Genomic DNA, 19,111 nt, shown 5'->3' on the forward strand with positions numbered 1-19,111 from the left:
TGCAGGCCGGAGCGCTGGCAAGGGGCCAGCAGGCCCCGCGGGCCCGGGCACCCACCGCCCGGCCGCGCCGCTGAGGGGACATCGGCCGAGGCGCGCCGCGGGCCGGCGGGGCCTGGCAGGGACGCGCCGCGGCGGCCCCGCTTCTTCCCGCTCCGCACGCCCGAGCCCTGCGAGCCGCCTCCGCCCCTCCCGGCACCGGAGCCGCGAGCCAGGCCCGCGGCTGCTGCGCCCACCCCGCTACGCTGCCGGCCGGCGGCCGCCCCGGGTCTGCGCGCCGCGCGCTGGGGAGGCGGGCCGCCTGCCCGCTGCTCCCCGCCCCATTGGCTCACCCTGGGGGGACACTCCGAGATCCCCGGCGCCTCATTGGCCGGGGCTGCCCCTTTCCCCCTAAGCTAATTGGCGGAGCGGTACGGGATCCCCTCCGGCGGGAGGGGCGGTGCTCGGGCGCTGGGCGGGGGCAGCCGGGCGGTCACCTGCGGCCGGGGCGGCCCCGCTCCTCCGGCCCCGCAGCAGTGGGAGCGGGGGGGGGGCACCGGGGGCCGGCGGCGCCGCGGGGCCCGCGCCCGTGAGGGGGAACGGCCGGGAAAGGCGGGAGAAACAAAGAACATGGCGAGGGGAGGAGGAGCCTGCGCCCCCTCCCCCGCCGGGAAGGGCGCCCCGGGGGCGTACAATGCCCGGCCCGGCCCGCCCCAGCCGCGTCGGCGCCTGGGGGCGGCTCGCCTCCCTCCGCCCCCTTCCCCGCCCCTGTGGCAGGGCCCGGCGGGGGACCGGGCCCGGCCCCCGCCCCGCGGGACGGGACGGGCTGGTAGGCGGCGGCCGGGAGCGGGGCCGCTGCCTGCCGCAAGTTTCGCCCGGAGCGGCAAAGTTGGGCGCGGCGCCGCGGCCCGGCGGGACCCGGCCAGGTGAGGAGCGGGGGCGGCGGGCCGGGGCAGCGCGGACGGGCCGGGGCACCTGCGGGAGCCGCGCCGGGCCGGGCTGCGCTGCCGGGCGGCTGTCGTGGGCGAGGCGGGCGCCGGCCGGGGCCGCAGGTGCGGCGGGACGGGACGGGACGGAGCCGCGGCAGCGCTGGGCGGCCGGCCGTGCCTGGCGGGCCGCGGGCAGCCCGGCGGGCGTTAAGCGGTCCCCGCGGCCGGGAACTTCCCGCAAAGTTTGCAGGTTGCCTGCCCTGGTCCCGCCTGCGGGGCGGCCGGCGGCGTGCTGCTGCCCGGGGCACCGGCCTCAGGCCGGCTGGCACTGCCCCGGCTGCCGGGCCGGGCACCTCCCCGCACTCCGCTCCTGCTGCGCGGGGCGGCCGAGACACCTGCGGGGCGGGCACTGCTGCCCTGGCAGGAGGAGAACTCTCCAGCCCGTTTTTTTACTCGCATCCGCACAAAGTGCGACTCTCCGCTGTTTTCTCTCAACTCCTACGTAATTCTTCAGCTCTGCTCTTGAGCACATCTCGCCCGTGTCAGAGTGATTATAGCAGTGTTGTCGGGCCTTGGTCAGGATTTTGGTCCTTTCACTTTGTACCCAGATGGAGATTTCTATATTTTTTTAAATGCGTTAGTGATTTGAGTGTCCAGTTCGAGAGGTGATTTAAATGGATCTGTACAGAGTGCCAGCTTTTCAGTGTTAGTTTTAAGATGGCTTGAGCTAGTTACCTGAAATTTGGATTTCCAGAAATGTTTAGAAGTGAAAAGATATATCTTTGGGCTGACTAAAACAATGATTAATGTGTTCATAATGAATTATGCTACACTCTGTGTGTTGCTGTCCACCGCACACACACCCCCCCCCCCTCCAGATTTACATCCAGGCAGAAGAGCTCAGCTGCGTATCAAAAGCCTTTTCTCATTTTCATGTAGTAAATTATTAGGCTTTCAAAGTGTTCTTGCTCTTTTTCTTCTCCCTTCACTCACACCCTGAACAGCTGAAATGAAATTTAGGGGAGAGGAGAGTGTCTCCCTGTACTTGGTGAGACACAAGTAAGACAGCGATAGGAAAGCTGGGAGCATAAATAGCTATTATTTTTTATCAAAGGTTAATTAGGTATCATCTTTATATCTGCACATGTATGTATAGGATAGGTAGAATTTTAAGGTGAAAGTGGCACAGCAGCTTTGGAAGGTACTGTTACACATCGCCCCAACTTAAGAAGAATATCTCTTTAAAATGTGTTGACATTTAATTGACCTTTGAAAGTTCATTCTGTTAATCATACTCAAAGCGCTAAAGCTATGGTTGACTGATCTGGTGTTCCTACGTTCAGCCGTGCTCAGCATATAAATTCTGCAGCATAATTGCTACTTATTGAGCAAGAGTTTCTTTTCTTCTCCAAAAATGAGAAAGTTTTGATTCGCCTCCGGCCGGGTGCTAGGGGTAAAACTGTGAATCCAAATGCTTTCCTGCCATCAGTTGTTGTGGCGGGTGTGGCCCCCAGCCAGGCAAGAAATTCCTTTGCTGAAACTGTGTTTTTTCTCCTTCCTGAGGCCCTGCATAAGGCAAGGTAACCTTGAAGGTTACCTCTGTGTCTCCTGCGAGTCAAAATGCAATGGCTCACTTTTTTTTTTTTTTTGTTTTAAGCTCTTCTAAACTCCAGCTGTTTGGATGGAGAAGGCTCAATTGAAATGGGTTGATCACAGAAGATAACATGCCCCCCTCCCCCCCCCCCCCCCCCCCCCCCCCCCCCCAAAAAAAAAAAAAAAAAAAAAAGACCCCAACTTTGGCTCTTAAAGTCAAACCTAGTACATCTGTGTTAAAATGCGTACTACCTGCTTTAGGGCTGTTGTCCATAGCTTGTATAGATACCAAAACTCATGTAGGTACTGAGAGTGGAAGCATTACTTACGAGGTTGCTGTCAAAAGATCTGGGTAAAGATTAATTTCTGCTGTGTTCACTTTCTGAAGGATGGGTTTCCCAGTGAGGTTAATGTTGCCAGCAATATTTTTCATGTGTTGAGACCTCATGTCATATGTTGAATTTATAAGTCGATCAATTTTCTCGTGGGAAGTGAGGGAAATACTAAATGTTAAATGCAGTGTCTGTGATTCCTAATAGGTTATTAGCTCCTTGCTGTTACCGTTGAAAACTTATTAATAGCTCTTACTCTTAATTATAAATCTACTTATAAAGTTAGAGCCCTGGCAGTGCTCCTGTACTTTTCTAAGCTATTTTTTCAATGCTGGTTATGTAGCTGAAATCCTCTTCCCTAACCGTGCAGTCAGATATGATGTTGAAGCTGCATTTGCAGCCCAGTAACTGCCCTGCCGCTCTGTAGGGTTAGGAGCTGTTAAATCCAGAGCTGGGGGGGAGCATCTGAGGGAGTGTTTTCATCAGGGCTGTGTCCACCCATGTGCAAGTGCTTTGAATACTAAGAAGAGATCCTGTGGTTGAGTTTTGTTTATTTTAGTACAATAGATACAAGCGCTGCACGTGACTCATTTCACTGAATCTTCAGAAAGCCGAGTGAAGATAAATATGCCAACACCATGTCCGTACTTTCTGTAGAGTTGACAGACGGAGGAGGCAAAAAAATCCAAGGTAGCTTAAGGGCTGGAGTGTGCAGATGCCTGAGCTGCAGCTGCTCTGATGCCCAGTAGCCCAGAGTTGGCACCTGTTCGGTCTGTAGGAGCTGCAGGGAAAGGCCATGCAAGGTGTCTTCTGGCCACCTTGGAGGACAAGCGGAGCGCCTCAGCTGGCCAGCGGATGTGTAGATAGAGATCCACCATGCAGGTCAGCTTTTGTAGAGGCTTGGGTCTTGAGTCTAGCTGGGTGAAGGTGTAGATCCATTTGTGTTATTTGCAGTTGGAAACACTGTCCTGGAATGAGATGCCTGAGCAAGGTCCCCTTTTCCAAAGGCTCTTCTTTAGGTCATCTTGCTGATTTGGAGGAGTAATTTGAATGTGTTGCTCTCCTGGGTGGCAGGAGCACCTCCTGGGCTGAGCCTCTCCTCTTGAAATTGCTGGACAAAGCATGGATGGCATCATCACAAAGACATAAGCACATTCAGCGGGGTGATGAAAGCCACAGTTTGGTTTGTGACTGAGACAGACGTAGGGGGGATTTAAACCAGAATGCTTCTTGTCCTAGTGTTTGTATTGTACAAAAAGTTTTCTGGTGCAGCCGGTCCGTTCCCAAACTCCTGATCTTATTCTTGGATTAAAGGACAGATCTGGAAGTTGCACTTTGAAAAGTACATTCCTGCATTTTGGTGGTTAGGAGTGACAGGGCAAGCAGGGGATTTGAAGGCCACGTGAAGGCTTGGCCACGCAGTACTGGTTAAAGCGATGTTACGAAGGCTTCAGCGTTGGTACATGTACCGGCTGGCAGAAGGTTGTGTGCTTGGAGGGTGGTAGCAGCTGAGCACAGATGTCTATAAAGTTTTACTTGTATCTAAAACTCTGTCAGGCAACTAAACCCTTGAGGGTTAAGAGGGAGAGTCATATGAGGGTGGTGGTTGGTGTTCTTCCTATCTGCATTCCTAGATTACTCTGAGGAGGATAATGTGAAGTCATTTACTGAAGATTATGGCATTGCATGAAAGGAATGTAACATCAGCCACACGTGAACAGAAACAGGCAAAGCTCATTCTCAGCTCTGGTTTGTTAATCCAACCATTTACATATATAACCTTTTGCACCTAAAACTTGTGCTGTATAAATGTACCTTTTATAATAACAGAACCTACCACAGCAAGTAGATTTGGCAGAGAAAAGTTCCCCCTTCTCTCTTAAATTCAGGTGTGTAGAAGATAAGTTTGACATTATTCTCTAAGACTACTTTTTCCTGTGACACTTAATGTTGAATAAAACAGGATGATAGTGTGGTCTTGATTAGCGTTCGTCCCACAGATGCCTTTCCTTTGTAACCATTTGAAATTTAAAAGAAGCACGAGCTGGAGTGCAAATGTAGATGGGTTTAGTTGCATTTTAACATACTTGCCGGTCAAGGTGAGCCCAAGCCATCCTAATGTGACATGCTTGACATAATCCCAAGAGGATTAGTTATTAATACATTTGAAAAATAAAGTCTGGTCTTGCTTCAGTGTAGTTGTTTGTTGGTTTTTTTTTTTCTTCCCTTCAATGTCACGTGTTCTAAATTAAAGCTTTTGTGGCAAGTTGATTATAAACTTTCTATGAGTCTAAGCAACCGAGCTGTTCTTGGAGCTGTCAAAATATGTTCTAATTGCTGGAATTTTTAGCTGACTACAAAAGCTACATTTATCCCTGGGGGTTTTCTTTGATAATAAATATCAGACAATTTTTTTGGATAGGAAACTGTTTTATAGGTGTCCTTCTGTCCCCTTTTCTGTTCCTTTTTTGTAACTTCTGTGCAATTATTTCTGCTATCAGGAGCAAAATGCAGTTATGTCACCTGTTTGGATCTGTGTTGAGTGGGGGTAGCACTTAGAGTAACTTTCTGTGACATACTGGAAATTTTTGGGTGAAGGTGAGGAAGGAGGATAATTTTAAGCTCCCAACACCTGAAGCTAACAGTAGGATTTCTTCTCTCTTTGTGCCATCTTCCTGTCTCCATCTCTTGCATGCAGCTCTGTTTTAGCTGTTCCAAGAGGAGGCTTGCTCTGACTTTTCCTCTTGTGGGACTTTGTAGTGTGTGTGCCTTTTGGCATGTCAGTGTTGATTTCTGCGTAGTTGTTTCTCGAGCAGTTTGATGCTTCTACAGTGGCTTAGTTAGGACACTTACACTGGTAAGCCCTCGCCTCTTCCTTAGATGGTCAATCTAATGCTTTCTCCTCTCTCTTCTCTTTGTAGGGCTGGATTGTTTCTCTCTTCAACTTCATGGATGTTTTTCTCCATGTGCACATTTAGTCTCTTGTAGCTTCTGCTTCTGGAAGGCTGGGAGGAAAGACCTTTTCACACTGGTGAGAATACAGTTTAAGAGAAATTTGAAAGTGTAACATTAACAGGGTTCAGGTCCATGGCCCTGTCAGTATGATGTAACCATTTTATCCCATAGGTCAGAGTATTTAATTACAAACTGTGGGAACAAGCAAGTGTTTAACTACCTTGAGGCCTCATTCTGTTTCCTCATGCCACAAGCCTGGTCGTACCCAGGGAAAGGGGAGGCTGTTGGAAATGAATGAAGAATGGGACTTGAGTAGGTGTATTGCCCCGTCTGTGTGTGTGCAAAGGTTAATGCATTTGCTGCACATGAACTCTATTTTTGTTCTTAAATGTTGCTGTTATATTTTACTTGCATAGTGCTATGAATAAACAAAGAGTTTTCTAAATTACGTTAGCACACAGTGGTGGTAACAAAGTCACATTATATACACTTTTAGTGGATGTATTACTTAACATAGTACCCAGAAGTTCTCTTGCATCTAGCACTAATTTCTGGTAATGTTTAAGTACCTCTGGGACAAGAGTAATCAATGCATTGCATAAACTTGTAGGTAAAAAAGTGTAAGCTGAAGCATTGCAGACTCCTCTGCAGCACCTGGGGCTTGTGCAGTTCACTATGGAGCACGTTAATTAAATTTGTCTTGTGGTCGGAGGCAGTATTTGTTTTGATCTACTGAGATGAAGGACAAACATGATGATTGTGCTAATTATTCTAAGAGTCTTTATGTCCCAGTTGCTTGTTTGAGCTCTGTATGAGTGAGGGAGTGATGGGAGGAGAAAAATTGCCTTTGCCGTATTTGCGAGGGAGTTGGGATGGGTGCTGTGTCCTGGCTATGGGCAAGCAGAACAGATTCCTGCATTAATTTCCTGGTGCTGAAGTCAGAAATATGAGGGTAAACTTGTAGCGTACGAGCTGTGGGTCACTGGACCAGTGCAAGGATCAGAGTTCAAGTCTTTGCTTTTCTTCGAGTACAGCAGGTTATAAAATACATTTCCCCAGAGAGGTGACTTTAGAGCAAATTACCTGAATAAAGGACATGAGATCTAAGTTAGGAGACAGTTCAGTTTGCAAAATAGAGGACGAAAGCATTCTAAAAATTGTTGGAGGATGTTGGGGCAAAGTTTTGTGTTTGAAGATGGTTCTGGTCAGCCCAAATGTATGTTTGCTCCTGTGTGCAGGGATCTCTGATATGGACCACCTGCTGCCTATAGCACGTCCCCTGTGCTTGTTCTCACTGCAGCTGTATTTCACCTTCCCTTTGAATATGGACAACGAGGCTGAATATGTTGTGTGCTATAGGTAGTTTGTTCATGCTGTTAAATCTAAGTAAATGTTCTTTGCTAAGCTTGGGATCTGATATATTACGCTCTCTTGGGTAATGCTTTTCCCAGATAACCATGAGGAAAAAGTTATTGCCATTAGGGGCTGTTTTCTTGTCCAGTATGCACTCTTTATATTCTTGTATTGACCCAGTACGTGGTCTTTGTATTTATCTGAAATAGAAAACCGCCAGCTCAAGCGTTCTGCATTGGGAACTGACACAGTAGTGCACACTTACGCACAGCTTCAGGCTGGTTGCCTGCTCTGCTCCACAGTAGAACAGCAATTGTACGATGCTTCGCTCTGCCAATAAGTAGGGTAGTGCTCTGAACCATCTAGGTATCATCTGCTTCTGCCAGCTGATACAAAAGGACAGTTAAGCCTATTGCACCTTCTTTTCTGGACAATACTTAAGGTTTGTGGGCTTCACAGTGATGCCCTTGTGACAGTGAAGTGTGGAGAACACTGTACTGTTCGCTGATTCTCTAGCAGAGCATAAATAGCGCTGATATCCCTCCTTTGTCTTCACTTGTTGCTGGAGTTGGTTGATTGGCACAGACGATGTGTTTATCAAAGGCCATCCTCATTTCATGCAGTCACATACAGAACTGGTTCAGGTACCTTCAAAAGGTGTCAGGAGTGCAAATTGATAAATAATATATTTTGAGTATATACCTTTCCATTAATAAGCCCTACTTTACTGCATTTCTTTTGCTTTTGTTGTGTGCTCATAACTGAGATTTCAGAAGTCTCATGTGTATTCTTCTCCATCTACAGGCTGGTTTACTTTAGTCCCCCTTATTGTGTTCTTTCCATGCTCTTCTCAGTCTCTATTTCTGTATTTCTTTGGTTTTCTCCTGATAATCTGATTCTGTCTTGTGTATCTGTCCATCCATCCATCCATCTGCAGGGGGTTCTGTATGTCCCTTTTCCTCCAGAATTGTGTGAATAAATTCCCTTCTCCACCTTAAAGGCTTAACTAGGAGGACTCCAGGGATTTTGCCTTTCTGAAGTGATGCTCGATCTCAGATTTATTGTGTGATTGGTTTTGGCTGTGTAATCTGTACGTTTCTTAAGATAATAAATAAGAGAAGTCATTATGCCTACCTCTGGTGGGAAATTTAACTACTTCAGTATAGGTTCTGAGTACTTATGCTGCCTTAGCGGTTAACCTTTATCTCCCCTAATTGAGACACAGCTGCATTCAGGAGTAATGTGTCACTTTAGACACATTCTAAGTTTTAAATGCCTATACCAGAAAAGGACAGGGTTTTAATAATGGTTGTTAAAGACGATCTGGCTTCTTGCAGACAGTCCTAATAATGAGAACTATGTGATCTGAACTGCTGAACTTCTGGAATGACAATAACTTCTGTTCATGTGTGTGATACAGATTACTGGAAATCTGAGGAGAAGTTTTCAGTGGCCAAAGAATGCAATTCTCCCTGGAGTTGTGGGTATCTTGCATGAAGCGAACTGAAGTAGGATCAGCTGGTATCCGAGTAGTAAGTTCTTTTTCTCCACTTTTTCTACTGAGGTACACCATAGCATTCATTCGCCTGGATGGATTAAAAGATGGTTAAAATTCCAAATTATTAGACACATTGAGGAGAGGGTCTTGGGAAGAGGCCCAAGAAAATGCGCTATGTGTTGTACATACTTTTACCAATAGCTTTAGCATCTCTTTCCCAGTGTTTGGATGTTCTGTATCTCATTTGGTGCGTAATTTCAACTACTTGTCTGCAACTGCATGCTCAGCACAGGGGAAGCCTGCTTCTTGAGGCATTTTAGAGTGAGTTCAAATGCAGTTGGGAGAATTGGATTCATCAGCAACAGTTGGATATACTTGTGCTGTATCATAGCAGCTGTGAACTTGAGTTAATGTAAGTAACGTGTGCTTAATCTTCCTGTGCTGTCAGTGACAGGAAGAGGAGGAATAATTTTTTTCCCATATTTAATGATGATCTTCAGGTTTTTGACCAGGAAGTTTGAGAATGTGTCCTACAAAGCAAGTTAGAAAACAATTGTCACAAGTTAAGGTTTTTTTCAAGCTCTGTGCCACTTTGAATTTGCATTTTTATCTGTTAGTATTCCAGTGTAAGGTCTGATATGATTAAAAACTAATTTGCCTGTCTGAGTTTACGTATTATCTCATCTGTATGGAGGGTGATGGGAAATGTAGAGGTCCTGTGTTTGGATTCTAGCAGCACTTGGAAAATTTTGGTTTAGTTGCTTTTTTATGGGGAGGGGGTGGGGGGTATTGGTTGGTTTTTCTTTGTTAGTTTGTTTTTTTTCTCCCTTTATCACCAATAATGCATTCTTCTGGCTTGGAAATTTCAGAGGGGTGAGAGAAAAAACAGTTCCACTGTTTTTGAACTGAAAGGTGCTTAAGTGCGACTAGTGTGCCCCTTTCTCCTTCTGTGACATGGAGTGTAAATTCAGGAAGACATTGAAAAGTTAGAATGTTGCTCCTTTTGTCTTAACTTATGTTTGTTCAAAACCTTATCAAGACCAGCATGTATCAAGCCCTTTTAATTGTTGAGTCTTGGACACTTTCTGCCTAAACACCTTTATAAGAATACTGTACAAATTAAAAAACAGAGCAGTAAAGATAACTGATTGCATTCTCTTGCCTAACAGTCCATACTGATAAAATGCCTCACAGTTTTAGGTTGACCTTGCCTTGACTTTCGTACAGATATAAATCTGTTTGATGTCTTTTAAAAGTGGAAAGGAAGCCATACATGGAGTGGAATTGCACGTTGTTGCTGACATAATGTCCTTCATCTAATTAATTCAAAGTAGCGGCATTTTATAGTCTCCCTACTTTTTCCCCCTTTAAGTTGTAGATATTAGGCGGATACATTTACAAATGAAAGGCTAATCTGTTTCATGACTAGGTATAATGAAGCTGAAATCTTTTCATGCTGCAATCAGTGATTTGCATTTAAAGATTTTTTATTTTTTTTTTAGCCTTTGTTTTTACAGTCCATATATATTGTTTTGCAAGGTGATTATTTGTGGGTTTTTTAGCTGGCTTGTGATAAATAAGATGAAACTTGCTGGAAGAGGAACACTCCTTTTTTTTTTTCTTTTCTTTTTTTTTTTCCCTCCCCTCCCCAAAGGTATTGTTATAGGAAATATATTTCCTTACCCTCTTGTCCTTCAGTAGAGCTCACGCAGGGACGTCAGTGCTTCCTTGTATTGGCAACTTTGTCAAGTTGGGCACCTTACTGAGAGTTTCATGGAGTTCGGCTAAGGAGAGAGCGAGTGGATCCTGTGGCTCTGGCATGGTATATAGATGCCAAATGCTAGGAATTTCTGGAATGTAGAGTTGTGCAGCACTGATAAAGTTTGCTTTGTTTCCTTAGTGACTTGACCCATTGAGAAAATGTGGTTCCCTAGGAAGCTTTAATAGCTCAAAGTTGGTATTGAATAAAAGGAAAGGCCCCAATATAATTCTGCTTGTTTTCACCTGCTGCCTGAAAGATTAATTTTCTTAACCTTAGTATAGAAAATATAACCCTGAGTTTTGAAACTGATTTATAGAGATCCTTCACACTTATCAGTTTGAGTAAATACACCACAGGCTTCTGCGTTCCAGCTACGGTCTTTTCATAACCTACTCGGTTTACAGTACGATAATTTCATTTGGGGGCAAGAAAGTTTCAAGGAAAAAAACCCTTCTAATTAGAGTGATATAATCACTCTGCTTGCCTGCTGTGGTTTCATATGACTTCAGGAAAATAGTTGAGTGATTAATCTTTAATTTTCCCCATCATTAACTTAATAAAGAAATGGCAGATAGAATGAAAAACAAACAGCAGAACTGTACAACCAGGACATTATTATGCCAGATTTTTTTGGCTTTTTCATTTGGTGAGAAATGCCATTCTGCCAACTATGTGAAGTACAGCAGCAACTGGTTAGCTCAGATAATTTGTAGAAATCTTCTAGCAGGTTTGAACTTTATTGAAGCCTTTGCAGAGCTTGCTACACCACTTCCTCCCTCTTCCGCACAGTCCCCTGTGGGTTGGGTGGGTTTTTTCCACAGTTGTATTTGGAAGCAAATGTTGCATGAACTAACTTCTAGTATCACGTAATTCCCTTGCATCCACTGTTCCGCGGGGAAGGAAGCCATCGCAGACGCTGCAGTGAAACACCCTTAGAAAGGGTTTGGTTCTATTTTCGTGTTGGTTGCTATCTTTAGTCACTGTGCTGATAAGCGAACTCAAGTTGTAGAGTAGTGCAGTTCTTGTAATGAATGTGACGGAGGACAAAACAAATATAATAGTGTAAAGCAAGTCTCTCTTTCATACATCTTTATTTTAATTCTTACCGGATGTAAACTAGGCAACATAATTCTAGAAGTGTAACGCTTGAACAGAAAATATGCCAGGCTGTTGGCAAATGTTCCTTTGGAAGTCATACTTCTATTTCATTTTGAAATACTTACAAAAACAGTCCTGTGTGCGTCTGCAGGTAGCAACACAGCAACAGAAGTTGTAGTGATCTTAACTAACCTGCTTGGAGGTCTCTGCATGTTAATAATGTAAAGTAAACAGCTGAGGAATGTGTATTGCTGTTGACAGTGAGCGACTGTAAACATCCTCGACTGGAAGCTGTGAAGCAGCAGATGGGGCTTTCAGTCGGATGTTTGCAGCTGCCAACTGCCACAGACGTCAAGAAATGTTTGACACCTAAAACATAGTTGTCTGTTTAAAACTTCTATTCTATTTGGTTTATCACAGACATATGAATTTAGGCCAAACTTTTCCGTGTACTGCTTAATCTTTCTTGTGATGTCTGTATCTGAATATCTAAAGTAATTCAGTCTGTGGTAGGAAAAAAAGAAAAAATGAAATCATTTTGCTTATATTTTTATCTGCAAACTCAGTTGTAAGTTTTTAGAGGTGTTTGTGCAGCTTGCTTGGCTGTACAGGTTGCTTGGCTTCATTTCTAGACTCCACTGCAAAGTTTTTACAAGATTATTTTGCATGTTTAGCATCTCTGCAGTGGTTCATTTAGAATATGGAATCCTAAGCCCTGTAGGAAGCAGTCATTTGCAGGAGTTCTAGAAACTAGAAATGAACCAGTTAGCGCAACTGTGGAAAAAAAAGTATATTAAAAAAAAATATTTTCCTGGAAGAGGCCCAACCCTGCAAAATGATGGGAAGGTCAGCAAGATTTTGTGTGACCAAGTTCACTTATGACGTACCACAGCATCTCAGCTGTTTGAGGTTTAGTGATCCTCCCCCTTCTCCCTTTCCTTTCATTCTCCTTCCCTCCTCCCTTTCCAAAAAAAAAAAAAAAAAAAGAAGACGACAAGACAGGGAAGTACTGAAAGCTGATTCATACTTTTCTAGAAATCTGAGACAACTTCAATACTGTGGTCCTGCCAACGAGTTTTATGTGTGGGTGGACCCCTGTGCTTAAATATGACCCCAGGACATAGAGAGCAGTTTATGTGATTGGATGGTATTTCATGATTGCTATCAGACCAGAAAGGGTGGCAAGTTTGTAGCACATTAACTGACTTAGGCTGATACTGAAAGCACTAGTGTATTCACCCTTGAGAGAAGATATATATCTTATTGCTATGTATGTTAAATATCTGCGCCTTTGATAAAGAGAGTTTTGTTTTTAACTTGGTTATTTTTCTTGTCATCACTATCCTTGTTTCTCAGCTATGTAGCCATGTTCATATAAAAGTATGAGGGGGCATAATCTAAACATTAGTCTTTCCCTTTACATTTCACATAGATACAGATAACCTAAGACACTGGAGTTTCTGGGCTGGTTTGTTTGGTTTTTTAAAGGAGCTAATTCTTATAAAACAGTATTGACATGTAGGTAGCGAAAGCGGTATCTGCAGTTTCAATAAAACATGCTCTGTATTTGAGGAAACTTCACTAATCCATGCTTTGCAAATAGCTTTCGGTGTAGATTCTTACACTTGCCGTAATTTCAGATTATATTGAATTTCAGTAGTGCTTGAAGGCTCCTGTTAGGATTAGCACTATCATCATCCTGCATGCTTCACTGTCAGTAGTAAGGTACAAGGTCTCCCAACAAGGCATTACAATCTAATTCAAGATCAGTGGCATCAAAGTGGAATCTAGTGGAATCTAGGTGATGTGGGCAGGGGGCAAACAGGAAGAGTGAGAGGAAAACCAGGGAAACATAGCGATGGGCTTAGGAGTAGCTGTCTCTGTGTGCGCAGGTGGCTTTGAGCTGTTTGCTTAATTAAAATCGAGGAAGACACAAGACATATCTTTTTGTCTGGCTATAAATACCTTGAAAGATGATGGTTTGTTTGGGTGGTGTGTGGATTTGAAGTTAGGACAGACACTGATGAAGCTGTGTTTTTAGGTTGATCTTTTTTTATAAGGACAGCAGAGAGAGCTGGTGAAATGGGTAGAAGTTTCCAAAAGCCTTTTCTTGCAAATCTAAGGAACTCTGGAAAACTCGTAGTGAACTCGGAAGAAGTCATCAATATGAATACAACATTTGACTTGAAAGTATTGCCAACTTAGCGACATACTGACCAAGTTCAGGGCCAAGGCAGATGTCACAGGTAGTGCTTACATTCATTGTAGAAGTAGCTGAATTTTCTTTGAGTATCTGGCAAAAGAGAAGTGGGAATTACTGACAACAGTTGGTATACTGTTATATATAACATATATATAACAGTTATATGAATGATAGAGATGGGTATTTCTGTTGACGAAGCAGGACGGTAATGAAGAGAGCTGTGGTTACACAAATAATGAGTTTTTAGGTGAGTGCTTCTGCAGCCTTTTGGGCTTAAAACTGGCTTTATTGGCACCCTAGAGAACTTCCTAAGTGACCTTGTAATGAAATTCATGAAACTTGGATGCACTTGAGAAACACCATCTAGGCAGAGGATTCTTGACATAATCTCCTCATCTGGAAAGCTTCACTATGTATTTGAAGAAGAGGACTGAGCAATAGGAGAGGACTTGCATAGGCAGAGTATTTAATATCAAAAGCATTAAGTACCTCCTGTGAAGATTTACATATTGATAATATTTGTGCTTTGGCAGGAAATTCTTTCAATACCCATTCTATTACTCTTCTTCCTGAATTACGTACTGTCTCAAAGTTCAGCGTGTTTCCTCTTGGAAAATGTAATAGTATGTTGGGACTGTTTTCTTCAGCCTCTAATCTCAGTACGTGCACACAAGGAGTTGTCTTCCAGAAAAATGGCTTCAGACACGTAACATGCTCTTCTGCCAGCTACCTCTAAAAACCTGCTAGGGCTAAACTTCACACGAGTATTAAGGCAGTGGTCCTTAATTTCTGTCTGCGGTGGAAGCTGGATGCTAGCTTTGTGTTACCCCAAATGCTGGTCTGTGTTGCCTTACCTGGTACTTGTTGAGGTCACGGCCTCACTTGGAAGGCAGGGCCTTGCTTTCAGGCCCTGACTTCCAGGTTTGGGTAGGTCAAGTCAAGCTCTCTTCATCCCTCTACTGAATTAATGGATGCATTCTTAAAAAAGCTGCTTCCCTCCCTGGCCTTGTTTTAAAGGGAAGAGCAGCTCTTGTCTGAGGGGTCCTGGGTTTGACTCTACAGAAGTTCCGTCTGCTGACCAGGAAGGAGGGAAGGAAAAGAGGAAAGACAACCAGTGCTACTTACCCACATGTGCTGTTTATGGAAAACATTTTTTAAATGACGGGGCAGCTGTTGGGTAAGGCACAATCCATCTGCCTACATATGCACTTGTTATGAAGAGAATACAGTTGATGATGTGAATGGAAAGCTTTCAGTACTAAGCTGCTGTTCCTACTCAAGCCACACTCAAAATTGTAAATAGTTCAGATATGTGCTTTAACTCTTTGCTTGAAAAGCGACAGTGTTTAGTAGCCACGCTTCTTGGGGAGTTTTCTATGGTAATGATATGTGAAATAGGCGTTACGCAATGTGCTAGTTTTATTTAAAAACACAGTAAAAGATAATGAACTAATATAACTCTACAGCATATCTGGAGAGGATGATTCTTTTGACTTGAATTGGGCATATAATTTTTTTTGCCTTTAAGCAGTAATTTATAGACAAAGATGCATGAAATCTCTCTTTTTTTTTTTTTTTTTTTGTAATGATGTAGACAGACTGTTCTCTTCCTTTCCTAAAGCTTCAAACAGTTATTGTGAAACAAGTAAATGAACAAAGGATATGAGAAGGAAGCCACGTGCCATGCAGTGACATAGTGGTTTTCCATATGATGGCTTGAGGCATCTTTTTAGCTGTGGATGTAAATGTAGCTTCTTTTATTTAACAATGCTTCTCTTGATTTAATATGGATAGCCAGCATTTTGCTCTGATTCAGACTTCCTGTCATTGGCTCTTGATTTTTCTTGTGAGTAAATCGGAGATATTTTTAGTAACTTTGTCTTGTTTGAAGATTTTTTTTTCTTCCCTCCCTCCCTTGTATGCCGTTTGATTAAATACATACCACCTCTGATAATGCAGAGCACAGAAAATTAACTACAGAGCTTCTGCCTATAGCAAGACAAGAATATCAGTGGAAGAGAGGGATATTGCTCAGAGCATTCCACCCCCCCACCCCACCCCCCAGTCTCTCCTGGGCATCCAGGAGTATTTCAGTCAATAGCTGGTCTTTCAGCACCTGTCTGAAGGGGCTCTGAGCTGTTCTGTCCTCTTCATTGAATTTTATTTTTTTAAAAATTCTTGTCTGTGTAAGGGCAGAGGATTTGCTTTTAGCTTTCTATGTTGCTGTGCAGAGATCTCTTGTCTTTTTGCTTTCACCAGATCACTTATCTCTTTGCCTTCCCCTGACACCTTTATTCATTAGATGCAACTTAAACTGCTTGCTTTTGTCTTCAAGGCCATCACAGCCTATACATGTATTAACTCCCACATCCAGTTGTCCTGTAATGCTATTCTCCATTACTGGCTTGAACTTTTTCTACCTTTTTCAAACTTTTCAAACTTTTTTGCTCCATTTCACAAATAAAAGGCTAATCAGTCAACAACCTTTCTAACTACTTCGTTGTAGTAAAAGCTTTGGGAAGAGTTTGTGTGCTCTTCTGAAGGCCATAGGCTGTTAAGAGATCTTCTTACAATAATGTTTATAGTACTTTTTTTTTCTTTTCCCCTTGCCCTCATCACCTTCTGTATACTTTGAGACTAGGATTAATATTTTCTTATTGTAGTGTTGACTTTGCAGAGTTGACAGCTGCATTTCTGATGTGTGCTGCCATTTCTGGGGAAACTGTCTGCTTCATCCTTGTGCCGAACGGTGAAACCATTTTATTTTCTCTGGGAAGTTTTTCACCATTCTGCATAGCAACATGTATATCCTTTATGTTCCTTTTATATACGTTTCTTTATGTATGTATAAAGCTTGAAACTAATTGTATTAAGCAATTCTACTATGCAACACTGATATATTCTGCCTTGTATTTTTATTTGTGTGTGAACATGTGTGTATACACACATACGTGCATACATGTACTGGGGAAGAAGGAGAAGAAAGAGGACTGTGCAGTTAGCTTTTACCACCCATTGCCTTAGATGTGCATGCTGAGCAGAGTAAACCAGGCTTGTGTTCTAGAATGTCTTAATATAATTAATTTCAAACATTCTAGCTGTGTTTTATTTATGACGTTATTCCATGAAATGTGAATCTGAATCTGAAGTTCTTGCTTGAAATGTATTTGTTTAAAAAAAAAAATAAAACAACTGAATATTAGTCTGTTTACATTAAGGAAAAAATGCTGCTTTTCCTTTAGAGCAAAGATCTTATTAGTGTGTCAGCAATTTAATGTATGGAGGCTAGAATAGCTGTGGGGTTCCTCTGTTTTAATTGTTGAAAGCTATGTAACCTTAAAGCCTTTCTGCATATCTGATGTGATTCTGGGATTCATAGCAGTGATTAATTCTATAGCTATAAATGCTTGTCATCTACGTCATGAAATGTTTTCAAAACATGGTGGCGTTTTTAACAGCTTAAACAGTGGTGAAATGACAGAAGGCTTGTGTGAGACGCATTTGCAACAGTACTTATCTCCTTGAAACTACCTGCTATGAGGATTTTTGGTATTTTGTATGAATAGTGATGTGCCTTGAGACACTCTAGCCAGTAATTGGAGCTTCTATGTAATGCATAGAAAGCAGTGAAAGGAAGGCAACTAGCTTAGGTCCTAGACTTACAGGGCAAGACCCAACTAGGAGCAGTGGTGAAAAGAGTATAAAGCAACGCTCAAATGGCTCTTCAGGGCTGGCACATTGTCCTGTCTGCTAAACCTTCTCTAGCTCTTCTCTAAGAAGTTTGCCCACATAGCAGCACCTTCGCAAATATCTCAGGCACAGGTCAGACCCTTTTTAAATGGCTGTACATATTCTGCAGAGCCTGTTGGATGAGAGCCAGGGCTGTGACCCCGCGGATGTACAGCTCTGACCAAAGATGGCCCTGGAAATGGTATAGCAGTCGTTTGGCAGGTCACATAAATACAGGTATCTGTGAATCAGCTAAGTACCTCAGACATGGTTACTTGCTTGTTTTCTGAGCAGTTAAGCTTCTTCATAAAGAAACAAATGGGAATTAACATTCTAAAACTAAATGTGGTGTTGTCTCAAGGTGGAAGAAACACTAAAAATGTGACTTCTCTGTCCCACAGTGGGTTATCACTACCTTTGAATACTCTGTGAGGATCTTTTATGAACATGAAAGTCAGGAGGAAATGCCTATGAAAAGGATTCATTTTGCTGAACTTAAGCTGTGCTGCAGTTAAATATGTCTGAGCTGGACTGTTTTAGGCTTACATTAATGAAGAAGGAGAGGCCCTTTTACAGGACAATTTATATGATTTCTTTTAGATATGTTTTTAGGAGTGGGATAACTTGTCCCCAGTTGCCCTGCTTATTTCTCTCCTTTATCTTCAAAGTCAAGATAACTAACTCAGGTGTGGGTATTCTGGCTTATAGAAGTCCATATGTGGTCAGATGAATACAATCTTTTTCTCTCAAAGGAGGAAATTCAAAAGGTAGGAAACTTGAATAACACAAGGTGAAAGATGAAATATGAACACAAAGCGGAGCGCTTTGGAATGGCTTACAAAAAAATCTTACTAGTTGTGGAAGAATCCACAGTCAAGGGAGACGGCAAAGATAAAATGTCTAAGAATAGAGGTGGAAATGGATCTTAAAAATACGCTTTCCCTTCTTCCTGCTACCAGAAATTCCTAAATAGATGGCTGCTAGCTTTTATTCCATGAATATAAATTAGAAGATAATGAAGGAATATATAAAATTAGTTAAAAAAAATATTGGAGGGAGGGAGGATAGCTGGACGGTCAGAGAAAGAGAGATTTTTATTAGAAACAAAAGTAACTTTAATGTTGGTGCTCCGTGACCAGGTAGAAGTCAAAGTCATGGAGCAGTGCCTAAAGAAAACAATACTAGATAGATTTGTCAAGTGTCTGGTTAAACAGCTAGATTTTAGTCAGATACAAATGTTGATGGCATTCTTGCCACTTTAGCAAGCCAGAAGGATGTTTAACAACAGCTATTAAAATATGACATAATTTACAAGATGTCAATAACTTCATCAAGGAGTTAGAGACGAGTAATATGAGAAATGCTGTGGACTGCTAATCTAAAATCATAATACTCCAGATTTACAGATAATTGTACTGAGGCTTAACTGAGTAGGTAAGGTACATGACTGCTTATAGACTGTCAGCCTGACGTGGTTTTGGACAGAAGTACTGGAATAGGACTTGGACCAAAGTACGTATGTAGAGTAAATCATAATGGGAAATGGAATGCATCTACTGTGTCACCTTTTTATTTTGTTTCATCTTAAGTCAGGCAGGTTAGTAGTTTCACAAACACTAGCCTTTAGGATGTATTTCGGGATATTGGATTTGGTAACCCAAACATACTGATGGGAAAAATTGA

General features: G+C 43.0%; 1 long non-coding RNA gene across 1 annotated transcript in view; it reads left to right on the forward strand.

Moving 5' to 3' along the window:
- The first annotated feature begins 558 nt into the window (after positions 1-558).
- LOC121090397 overlaps positions 559-19,111 on the forward strand; it is a 38,714-nt gene continuing 20,161 nt past the window's right edge. The window contains exons 1-3 of the long non-coding RNA XR_005828536.1: positions 559-902; positions 5,752-5,861; positions 8,559-8,670. This is a non-coding gene — a long non-coding RNA (uncharacterized LOC121090397). The remainder of the gene's footprint in view (positions 903-5,751; positions 5,862-8,558; positions 8,671-19,111) is intronic.

This window comes from Falco naumanni, chromosome 6, assembly GCF_017639655.2.
Source record: "Falco naumanni isolate bFalNau1 chromosome 6, bFalNau1.pat, whole genome shotgun sequence".
In the NCBI taxonomy this organism is placed as follows: Eukaryota; Metazoa; Chordata; class Aves; order Falconiformes; family Falconidae; genus Falco; species Falco naumanni.